Consider the following 12,871-nt stretch of genomic DNA (forward strand, 5'->3'; position numbering starts at 1 on the left):
TCGCCGAGCTGGGATCAGCGCCATTTTGGCGGAGACCCCGGCCGGCACCAGTCACGGAGATTGCTCCTCCAGGACAACGTCCAGGAGGAGCGATGTTTGCGGGATCGCAGCTGCCTGTCATTATCTCCGGACACGCGGATGTGTGCGGGACCGCTTTCACTGCAATGGCAATGCAATGCAATGACTCAATGTCAGGAACGTATATATGTTCCTGCTGCACAGGGCATGTGCAGCAGGAATATATATATACATATTGATGACATGAAGAGGTTAACATGTCACTGTCATTATAACTTTTAAAATGTAAATCATCAGTAGATGTGAAATAAAGTTCGCAATTTACATCTATTATTTTTTTGTGGTTATCATGCTGTAAAACAAAGCTGAACCTACCAGAAATCCAGGTCCAGTCTCCTGAAGGCAGTTTTTCTGACTTGTGCTGGTTGAAAAAAACAGACTAAACACAGGAATTCCGGCCAGTACAGAGAGTCACAGCTCAATGTGTCCATCAGTCACATGACTGCCTACTCTCTGTGAGCGCTCAGATGGCCTGGGATACACAGGACTTCCTGTGTTTAGACTTTTTGAAAAAGAAAAGAGTCAGATTACAGGAAGTGCCTTGTTTTGCATGATAACTAAAAAAAATTAATGAATGTATATTGCAAACATGCTTTATATCACATCTACTGCTGATTTAGGTTTTAAACGTCATGACGACATTTACACTTTAAGGCTTCACAAGGGATGCAACTGTAAGACTACAAATGGCAGCACCTAAGCCCTGAAACCTGGAACTTGGAGTAGGCTTAAGAGTGCTCAAAAGGTCCACTGCCCCAAATGAGGAGACTAGTGCTATAAACGGCTATAGTCAGTAGTGGATCATAATAGTTCCTTTTCGGGCAGTAGCCCGGGGCCCTGAGCTCCTGGGGGGCCCATGGCCACCCAAAAAGACTTATACTTTCAGGGGTGTATTGTCTTCTGGCTACAGTTCTGCCATGATTTGCAAAAAATTGCTACTTTTTTACCGCAATTTTGCACAAATCAGGGCAGCATGACGTTATCTATTCTATACTATGGACACCACCCTAGTGCTGCCAAAGTTACAGTGGGATGGGGGGGCCCAAGCTTGGTCAACAGCCCGGGGCCTGGGTATAGTCACATGTCATACCTGTTGCATCAGGTCACTGTGGTTATTCCACTGCAAAACAAAGTAATAATAATAAGAATATTTTATTTATATTGCGGCAACATGTTCCGCAGCACTTTATATTTCTGAAGCTACATTTAAAGGCTATGTTCACACAACGTTTTTTCAGCTCAGTTTAAAATTACGTCTGTCATTTTGAGTCTAAAATAACGGACGTCATTTAGCAGCCTGGCTTCCCCTTAGTGCAATGACTGGTGTTTGTACATTATTCTAGTTTGGGTTACTAATTGGCCTTTGGGTGCTGCTTAATTGAAAAGTCCATTGAATTTAATAGTAAAATCAGAAAAAGAACGGTGACAAAAAAGCAGTGTGTGAACAAATAATTAAAAACGTCCGCTGTTTGCAAAAGACGTCGGAAAATAATGATTATGTTCATTATTTTGCCGGCTGAAAACGTTCGTTATTCAATACGTTGTGTGCATTGGACGTCCGTCTTCCCATTGACTTTAATGCATTGCATTGCAGTCAGTTAAATCGCAGCAAAAACAATATTTATTGAAATATCAAAAGCGGGTGCCTTTTCTCAATTTTTGACGTTGTGTGAACATAGCCAAAGACAAAATCAGACAACACAGAGATACACATGTAACCATGAAGTCAGACACGAGGAGTGAGGACCCTGCTCACAGGATCTTGTTCTCATTGTGTAGGCTTTACATTTCCTCATAAAAGTCTCTCTCTATCCAAAGGACATTAGAAGGCCAGGGAGTCTTGACGGAATTTTATTTCAACTACTAGTTAATAGATTTTCAGATACATATATTTTCTACTAACACACAAAAGTTCATGTGAACTTACGCGAGCTTCCTGGTCTCATCCCTTTTTTCTACTTTTTTTCAAAGTGTACCAAGAGAACGCTGCACACAGGAGATCAGAAAAGAGACAGCGGAGATCCAGCCGTACTCTAAGAGATATAAAATAATATAGAGAAGGTGAAGTTTCCTTTGAATTCTCAAGTTCACTTGCTGCATAAAAGTTCTGACACAAAACTCTTCAGTGTGACTCTTCTATGCTATGAGCACAATTTAACCAATACTTTTTATGTTCAGAACTCCTTCAAAGTTAACAACATGGGAGTCTAAGGATGTAAATGCAAAAAAGAAATAAATCATAAAGTACTGCACACATGAAAGAGTAATAAAGTACTGCCCACATGAAAGAGTTAAAGGTGGGTGTAATTAACCATATTAGCTCTTATGCATGTAAGTTACATATTCACAAGCAGCCAAATTATCAAACAGTTTCACTGTTTTTTAGTGAATTGGTTGTATATGCTTAAAGCATATGCTTAAAGGGGTTTTCCAGTATAAGCAAAAACACGGCTTCTTTCTTGCAAAAACAGCACCCTTACCTGTGTCCAGGTTGTGCATGGTATTACAATTCAGCTGCATTCATTTCTGTAAAACTTAGCTGCAATACCACACCCAACCTGGGGACAAGAGTGGTTCTGTTTCTGGAATAAAACAGCTGTATTTTTCTGGATAACCCTACTACTGTAGGCTTCGGTGACTATGAGAGCAGCAGAGCTTGATTTTCCCTGTAGATCATAAGTGCACTCAAAGGTGAAGTCACACTGTGCTAAAACTGGTGACATAAAAAAGTCACAGTATCTAAATGATCCACGAATGAAGCAATTGCACAAAAATTTGCAACAAACACAAGCATTCTTATACAATTTATTCCCCCTGATGTCAGAAAATATAAAAACAAAATATTTTTTTTCTCAGGCTGGGGAGGCAAAGTCTTAAAGGGGTATTCAAAGAAAATCAACTTTTCCCCTATCCTGTGTCCCCCTACCGTTCCCCGTATCGTGCCCACGGCCTCTGTATTATAAATAGAGCTGAAGGTATAGCACGTGACCCGCAGCTCTATTCATTCCTATGAATCGATGAAAAGAGCCAAGAAGATCGCTGTACTCCGCTCTTTCTATCAGCTCTATAGGAATGAATAGAACCACGGGTCACGTGCTGTACCCACAGCCTATTCATAATACTGAGGCCGGGGCCCGATGCGGGACCTCTGTACCAGAGGTTGGATTGAAGAAAGGTCGCCTCACCCATGTTTTTAGGCCAGAATTTAATAGGCCTTTTTGGTTCCTCTCAGGCAAGAGTACAGCAGAGCAGAAGAGCAGTGTCTTTCCTGTAAAAAAAAACAATAATATAAAAAAATTGTCACGGATGAAGCCTTGGCACTTCTGCACCACCAAGTATGTAGACCTGATTTGTCTGTTATGATGAGTTACCGTTGCAACAGTAATCATACACCAAATTCTGCCAGCACTCTAAACTAGCATGGCACCCTCTAGGGAGCATGCAAGAAAGCGGGCCCTGTTCACCAAGAGGGCAAGAAGGGGGCACAGTGTTGTGCAAAGAGATGGTGTGAAGGTGTGAAGGTACTCAAAGAAGTTTTCCAGGACTGGATGCAGCTTTTCCAACCATCTGGGGTGGAGTGGCACAGAGCTGCACGGACCTCAAAAGCAGCCGGCTGATAAGAAAATTGCCGAGCTTATAAAGCAGTTTGCTTTGTTTGTACTCTCTAGTATACAACAGATTATACATCCTATTGACATGCAGTATTTGGTTGAGGGGTCCAAGGATAGGAAAGTTGTAGAGATGAGCGAACCAGGTTCGGGTTCGAGTCGATCCGAACCCGAACGTTCGGTATTTGATTAGCGGGGGCTGCTGAACTTGGGTAAAGCTCTGAGGTTGTCTGGAAAACATGGATACAGCCAATGACTATATCCATAATTTCCACATAGCCTTAGGGCTTTATCCAAGTTCAGTAGCCACCGCTAATCAAATGCCGAAAGTTCGGGTTCGGATCGACTCGAGCATGCTCTAGGTTCGCTCATCTCTAGAAAGTTGTCAAAAAATATATATTAAGAAAAATATCAAGTAATATCAAAAATATTTTTTTTTAAAATGAGGAATGAGATCCTAAGGAATGCAAATGTTATTATTGCGTAGAAGGATCTAAGATAATAGCATGCATAGGCTGGATGATGGGGTGAAAGCCAGAGTAGTTGGGATTGCCCAGAAATAGAAGAAAGGGCTGCTTGGGCTGCTTTTCTTCAGAACATTTCCATACTTGTCCTTAGGTTGTGTCTGGAGTGTTTGGAGTTCAACCCCATGCACTTTAAGGCTATGTTCACACTGTGTAAACTTACTGTCGTAATTTTTCACGGTTGTGGATTTGCGTTCGCACATACGGTTGTATGTCCGATCGCACTTCCGACCGTAAGTGCTAGCCGTGAACATAAGGCCGTTGTTTAATGTGGCTTCCTAGCATGATTTCAAGCGGGCTGACACAGGTCGTTTACTTTAAATATAGCGCCCAGCCCGATAAACCACTCAGAATATATTTTATATCAAAATCAAGTTTACTTTGGCAGATATCAGATGTACGTTCGCGTCCGCATTGAAACTCACGGCCGTAGGTGCAGCATTTCTGGCCGCAAATAATGGTCTTGTTCATTTTTCACAGGGCCGTATAAAATCCGACCGTAAGTTCGTACGTAGTGTGCACTCCCCGGCCGTAGCTTTGCGGTCGTAAATACAACCGTAAGTTTACGCAGTGTGAACATAGCCTAATACAGCTGAACTGCAATGACATACATAACTTGTGGACATGTCATGCAAAGGGAAGCTGAGGGTAGTAGATACATTGGCAAAGTTTCTAGTATTACGTATGGACTTTATGCTTTATGCTACACCACCACGGAATTGCATAGAACTGAAATGATAACATTTTACTAACAGTTTACTTTTATCACCTTTCTGTTGCAATATAGGTAGGAAAATAAGAATTCATCCAGCCAGGTCAACTCAGGGTAGATAGGTGATGTTTTGTTTTGTTTTTTTCCTCTTTCTCTCTCTCTTTTGCAAAAGCTGAAATCACTTCTCCTTTCTTCTTTTTTTATGTTAGGGCATATGCACATCATATAGAGTAGTAATCCTGATTAAAAGGCAATGGGATAAAAAGTTCCCAACTACAAACCACTTAAAGTGAATGTACCACCATGTATCTAGCATTGTTTGTTTGTTTTTTACACTAACAGACCGGCGCCGGCGCAGGGATGCCAGTGGTGTGACCATTTTTTGAACCGCCGCCTGGTTCCCGTGCATAGCACCAGGCTATTCCCAGAGCACTGGGGGCAGACCTGCTGCCTCCCAGTGTCACAATGTCCCCTCTGTGACACGGCTTCATTGATTCTAATCGAGCTGCGTCACAGAGGAAGGGGTTTTATCACGCCGGCGACGGTCTGTTAATCTAAAATAAAACAACGTTATGTACCTGGTGGTCCATTCGTTTTAAGCTGCAAAATAACTCTAAAATGTTTGTATTGTATTATCTTAAAGGAGTTTTCCTGTGAAACACTAAGCATGGGCCCGGAAGCCTATGATTCCATCAATGTATTGGTGGTGCATGATCACTACAGCCTCAGCTCTTACTGAAGTGAATAGTAGCTAAGGCTACTGTACCGCTGTGCCGCTATCACAAGTATGGAGTATGGATCTGAATGCTTATGCCCCCATGCTCTGTGTAGTACAGGGACTGCTAAGCTGGCTTAGGGAGCCTTATAGACCAAGCAATGCTTTCGGGGAATTTTGCAGAACAATGAATACTCAGTTCCCTGTCACCTCTCAGGGATACAGTAGCTTCAATGTAAGGGCCCTATTCCACCGGACGATTATCGTTCGCATAATCGTTAACGATTAACAATTTTAAACGCCCGCTATTGCGAAAGACCTGAAAACATTCACTCATTTCCATGGAACGATAATCGTTACTTATGATCGTATTTGCGATAGTTTTTTCTTTGCTATTTCTTTGCTATTACGTTCGTATCTACTGCGAACGACCGAACGACGTCATACTCAATGCGAACGATTTGCGAACGTTTTGCGAACGAGCAACGATAAAAATAGATCCAGGTCTTATAAAGCGATCAACGATTTTCCGTTCGGTCGTTAATCGTTAACTGCATTTCAACCAAACGATTATTGTTTAGATTCGAACGATTTAACGATAATCGTCCAGTGGAATAGGGCCCTAAGTCAGTGCTCAACCCCTTAAAATATGTTTAAATAAGACTAGGTACTGTCATCCAAAATTAACCTCCTCTACAAGGAAGAATACTCATAGCTGAATAAGAGACCTTTGATGTAGATCTGATGGAGTAATGTTTCTACATGGGAATGACAAGTTGGTATTGGGAGCCTAGCGCTCTGTACTGAACACAGCTGTCTATAGATGCGTATTCTTCCGAATGGAGGTTTGGTGGATAATCCACAGTCATGTTTCAAGGCTTCTTTAGGGGTCATTTATAGTTGCGCATTAGAAAACCAACTCTTTTGCTTCTGGAGGCGAGTTACTTTGCAATACTTACATTTATAAGGTAGCTTATACAGGCTTATTTCAAATGGGCATATTTTAGATTGCCTTTAAGGTTCTACTAGTCTTTTAGACTCAAAATGTAGCTAGATTACTCCTCTCTGAAATAAGCCACAATCTTAATGCATACCCTTGCTTTAGCTAACAGACATGAGTTCTATTCTTTTCTGAATGCAGGTTTATAACATTACATATACATTATTTTTACTCTTTCTTGCTAATTCCTATTAGTCGGATAATAATCACATAAAACATTAGCTGTTTTATTCATGAGTGTATTAATATTTTATGCATGGCCACAAATGCTGTTACTTGTGCTTGTTCTTTATTCCCGTCTTTGCTTTAAATCATCTATTTTTTTTTCTATGTGACAAGCAATAAAATCAAAGCAGGAATCTGGATGCTGTGTGTTGTTTGCTGTAGACTCTGGAGTTGTAACTATGATGTCATTCTCGGCACAAGCCTTCCCTGGCATGCTGTTTAAGTAAAATTTATCAATTCTATTGGTTCCCGCTGCTAAGTGTGCTTGACTGTGCTCTCCTGCTGAGTGACAAAGCAAATGTTTCAGCATTAGATCAGCCAGTGATCAGCGGCGCTGATAGAGAAGTGATAAGGCAGTTAGTTGATTACTGTTGTACTGAGGATCATTATGGTTATCTGAAAGCTACAACACTTTTCACCTTCACTTGCACAGCTGCCCTGAGTGCTTCTCTTAACTTGGCACTGAACCTGAAATAGAGGCTTCGGAGCCAAGGGCTCTGATAGATGAGATTATGCTCTCATCATTATTAAAAAAAAAAAAAAGCCTTTGATTGTGTGAGGGAAGGAGGCTTAAAAAAAAAGATTTTCAAGACATTCTAGAAAGCTAAAGCCTTGCTACCTGTAAAAGCCCGAAAACGTAACTGGTGGTTTCTCAACTTTATTTTTTGTGTTTTATACTGATAAAAAGTTTTAATAGAAATAAAATATAAAAACTACGTTTCAGATTCAGCACTAGTAGTCCATAGTGGCTCTTTGGCTGTTTATTAGTGTTGAGCGAGCACTTAAATGCTCGAGTAACAAATCCCATTAAAATCAATGGGAGACTTGAGCATTTAAGCAGATGCCCCCTGTTTGGCAGAGCGGAGGGTGCTTGGTTTCCCTATTACAAATAACAACTAGAGATGAGCGAACCTGCCGAGGTTAGTGTTTGTATGAACTGTCGGCTTCTGACTGCCGCTGTCTGCCCGCTCCGTGGAGAGGATGGATACAGCCAGAGGACCGCCTGGAAAACTGGGATACAGCCTATGGCTATGGCTGTATCCCAGTTTTCCAGGCGGTCCTCAGGCTGTATCCACCCTCTCCACAGAGCAGGCAGACATCGGCAGTCAGAAGCCGAGAGTTCAGATTCACACGAACCCAAACCTCGGCAGGTTCGCTCATCTCTAATAAAAACCTATCAAAAATTAGAAAGAAAAAATTTTATAAGTATAACTGATGTTCAATCGAACATTCTTTCTCAATACTACTGCATATGCAATGGTACATGTGGGATATTTGTGCCCAAGCCAATGTGTTCAGCCCTTTCGGAGGCACTATAAACAAGGTAAATACATGTGTATATGTGTGTTAGCTTATATTTCCTAATGCAATTTCTAATAACCTCCAATATTACATTATGATAACCCCCCCAATATTTCTACTATTACCTGTAACCTAGCACATTGCTTATTAATTAGCAGACTACAGAATATTGATCCAAAATCATGGGCATCTTTAACGTCAGCTACCTTTAGGGTATAATCACATGGGCGGGCTCGCAGCGAGATTCTCGCTGCGAGCCCGGCAGGTCCTGGCAGTTCCCATACACTACATACTTGCTGCGGTCTAAACGACCGCAGCTAGTATGTAATTATACCGCCCTTAACCCCTTCTGCTCCCGCCCGGCTCCCCCGCTGTAAGCATACTTTACCTGTCCTTGCTGCACGGGTCCGGCGTCCTGCTCTCCTGTCCGGTCAATTAGTGTGTTGCCCAGCCGCAGCCACTGATTGGCCGGGCGGGAGAGCAGGACGCCGGACCCGTGCAGCAAGGACAGGTAAAGTATGCTTACAGCGGGGAGCCCGCCGGGAGCAGAAGGGGTTAAGGGTGGTATAATTACACACTCGCTGCGGTCGTTTAGACCGCAGCAATTATGTAGTGTATGGGAACTGCCAGGACCTGCCGGGCTCGCAGCGAGAATCTCGCTGCGAGCCCGCCCGTGTGAATATACCCTTAAAGGCGTTATGCAATATTACAAAAAATCATAACTCTTAACAAAAAACAGCTCTGCATCTGTCCTCAGGCCATGTTCACATTCTGTAAAACACCGGCCATTCTGTGACCCGGCCCGATCACAGAACGGCCAGTGTTTGAGAAGATCATCCAGGCCGGTACTGCAGTACCGGCTGGATGATGTTTATTTCCTCTGTGGCCGTGATTAATATGCCACTTACGTTGTGTGAACATAGCCTCAGGTTGTGTATGGTATCAATTCATCCAGTACAATGGAACTGAGCTGCTGTATCACACACGAACTTAGTCAAAATTGGTGCAATTTGTAGATGAAAGCAATAATGTGTGTCAAAAACTTAATAAACTCTTTAAACTTATGCTACGTTTACACGGATGATTTTTTGTTATAACGATCAGCGTTTAGATGGAACGAGATATCATACAGAAAATTCATTTTGCGATCGTTTTGCGATCGCTTAAACCTATCTCACACATAGGTAAAATCAGTGAACAACTGTTTACACGGAATGATCGGCAAATTTTTTGCGAATGACGATTTAAGAACATGTTCAAAGATCAAAATGAATGATTTCTCGCTCGTCGTTCGATCGTTCGCTGCGTTTACACGTACGATTATCGTTCGAATTCGATCGTTATCGTGCAAATTCGCACGATAATCGTTCTGTGTAAACGTAGCATTAGATATGCCAATAAGCTAACGTGTATGTTGACCTCTCAACCCTCCCCCAAAGGAAGATGGGGGAGAGAAGAATCAGGAAATTTTTTGTTCTTGAGTAGACAGCCACCAGTTGTGTCTACGAGTAGATTTTTCCTTCTCCCTATACAGAAAACATGCACACTAAAGCTGATAGATCATTTAGCCAAAATATATCTTTCCTGTGGCCCCATAGACAGAAATGTTCAGCACAACCGAGCATTCATGTGTCTCTATGGGGGAAGAGTAAGCTGCGACCAAAAACAAAGAGGTCGGGTAGTGACTGTCCAACACACCCAACCCCTATTTCCAACAACATCTGTCGGTAGAGTGTAATGAGAGCCCCACACTTTATACTGAAGTGCCGTTTCAGTCAACAGAAGTATAAAGTGTATGGGTACCTTTAGCTGGGAAATATTGAGAAAAATGGCTGTCGGCTGATTGAGCCTTCACTGGCCAAAAGCTGTCATATTTGCATGGCCAGTTTTAGGGTATGTTCACCTGATTAAAAGCCACGCCTGTGTAAAGCATTAAGCTACAGTCTTCTTAGAGCCATGGTCAGCACCCGAAGGGGCCAGCACATAGACTCCTATTAATATCAATGATAGCTTCAGTGTGTAGCCACATGGTAAGAAATAACTTGTCACTTTGATGTTGTGTACCTTCCTGGCTCCCATTAAAGTTAATGGGGGAGCAAGTTTGTAAAAAGGCACCGTTTCCATGCTGTATTTTTTCCATGTGAACATATCCTTAGAGTCAAATGTTTTTATATTGCTGAAATCTAATCCACAATTGCCAAGTCTTGGCAATCATAGTCTTGCCAAGAAGGCAGAAAAAAGCTCACAAAAGTACAGATGAATAATGTCAAAAATGGCAAAGATCTTACTAAAAAAAAAAAAAAAAAAGAATCTTGTTATATAACCTTTATTGAATATTATCTCCAATAAAAGGTATATTTCAAGACTATATATTTTTTCTTATAGAGAGAAATGGTAACCAATGGGGCTGACAACAACCAGAAACAATATTTTTGTCAGACAGCTTGACATGTCAGTGGATGTATCTTACTTTAGGATTTTGATCACATTTATAGACTATGAATACAGACATTCAATAACTTCCGCCTGACAGGCACACTAAAAGGTGTCTTTACAATGAAATACAGATATGGCCAAATTCCATGTGGATCTAATACTGTAGGGTATATACAAACATGACAGAAAAATGTCAAATTGATTTTTTTTGTGTGTATTGATTATATATTTTGATGTCCCCTTTAGGATAAAAGTGGATAAAACCTGAAACAATGTATCTTAAATAGAGATGAGCGAACCGGGTTCGGGTTCGAGTCGATCCGAACCCGAATGATCGGTATTTGATTAGCGGGGGCTGCTGAACTTGGATAAAGCTCTAAGGTTGTCTGGAAAACATGGATACAGCCAATGACTATATCCATGATTTCCACATAGCCTTAGGGCTTTATCCAACTTCAGCAGCCAACGCTAATCAAATGCCAAAAGTTCGGGTTCGGATGGACTTGAGCATGCTCGAGGTTCGCTCATCTCTAATCTTAAACCAATGATAAGAATAGGATGTGTGTTGCTGGACATACCTGGTTTAATAAGTTTCATTGCTTATATCCAATTCTATTTCAGCCAGGTACAAAATTTCCATTTCGATTCCCCAGAGACATGACAGTAGACAGTAGTGGTCTGTTAAAGAACAAAAAGTTAGATGTATCATCTGAATTATACTCTTACAATGATCAATGGGAGTATAGGAAACAGAGCATGTTATTCATTATATAGTATAGTAATAGCTATACAAATCTAAAGTTCTATTGGATTACATGTAAGGTAAGTCAACAACCTCCAAAGAGTTTTATCATTACTAGACATGAGATAACATGAACAATGATGATCAATTCTGATATACAGAGGTGCCGTCAGTAACTCCTTCTCTATCCACACCCCTTTTTGTTGGTGTCTGTGCCCTAGGCCTGCAATGCCTCTTTCCCTCCTCCCCACCCTCTTCATCATTAGGCAGAATTTCTCCTATTCATCACTTGTCTGAACACTGCACATGAGCTGGATCGTTAAGGCTCATGTGCACAGTGATGAGTAGGAGAAATCCTACCCTAGGGCATTCCTAATAATGAAGAGGGTGGGGAGGAGGGATGGAGAGGCATTACAGGCTTAGGGCACATACAATCTAGGCCACACCAATTTGACACAGGGCTGCAAGTTTAAAAGTTTTTTTTAGGACAATAACTGCACCAGCTGCCGAACGGACCCCAGGACAGATCTTGAAATAAAATCAGCTATCTGATGACACACAAGCTGTTGGGGGGGGGAAGGTTGTGGGTACAGAGTTCCTTTAAATAACAGCCATACAATAAGAACGACTGTCATTTAGACATTGTGTAAACATTGCCTTAAAGTGTAGACAAGGGTGGTTGTGGACGTAAGATCTGACATGTAAATGCTCAATTAATAAACCGCAACTCCCTTCCATTTCATCATAATCAGTCATGTGACCCATAACAAATAAACCGTAAAGGAAATAGGACACAGAGACCCTGCATACAGATTGCTTGTAATGTGTAGCCAGTGGCTCTATTAGCTTTAAAGTAACTTAAACAAACTAGAATCATTTTTCAAGCTGGTGGGAATGTGTCTGACAGTAAATCATTTGTTAACTTAAGAAATATTTAACTGCGCTACTTCTTACAAACACCTCCTAAGCACTGATACAATACTATCAAATGCAGTCCAGCAACCAATCAATATTGCAAAAGAATGGTATAAAGGGGGGGAAAAAAAGAAAAAAGCAGAAGGGAAAAAAACGAACGCACTATGCAGGACAGCGGGAATGTGTTTATTTTAACACGCAGATGCACAATGAGTCATTTCCTTTCTGAAAACGCTTTAATCATTTTACTGACATTCGCAAAATGAAACCTATAAAGCAGTAAGTGCTGTATTATACACAAGTGATTTCTGTCAGCGAGTCTTATGAGCACAGGGAAGACTAAATACCACATTTGGTATGGTAAACACATTGTTTATTTCTCTAACAGGTGTCCTAAAGCACAAGTGGCGCACAATTCTATCCATGTGCATGGGGATTAGGCCATGATAATTGACTCCTGATAATAATATTTAATGTAACAGAGTAATGGCCAATTGTTTCACAAGAGTTGGCTACAGTATATGATCCCTGGCAAAAAATATAGAATCACCCACCTAATTACACAAATTACAGATATAGCTCATTGTGGCTTCATGAAATATACATAAAAAAAA

General features: G+C 41.3%; 1 long non-coding RNA gene across 1 annotated transcript in view; it reads right to left on the reverse strand.

The window, feature by feature from the left end:
* Positions 1-11,184: 11,184 nt before the first annotated feature.
* Positions 11,185-12,871, reverse strand: part of LOC138787383 (uncharacterized) — a 29,034-nt gene continuing 27,347 nt past the window's right edge. Inside the window, exon 5 of the long non-coding RNA XR_011362363.1 lies at positions 11,185-11,278. This is a non-coding gene — a long non-coding RNA (uncharacterized lncRNA). The remainder of the gene's footprint in view (positions 11,279-12,871) is intronic.

Source organism: Dendropsophus ebraccatus, chromosome 3 (genome assembly GCF_027789765.1).
Source record: "Dendropsophus ebraccatus isolate aDenEbr1 chromosome 3, aDenEbr1.pat, whole genome shotgun sequence".
Taxonomy (NCBI): domain Eukaryota; kingdom Metazoa; phylum Chordata; class Amphibia; order Anura; family Hylidae; genus Dendropsophus; species Dendropsophus ebraccatus.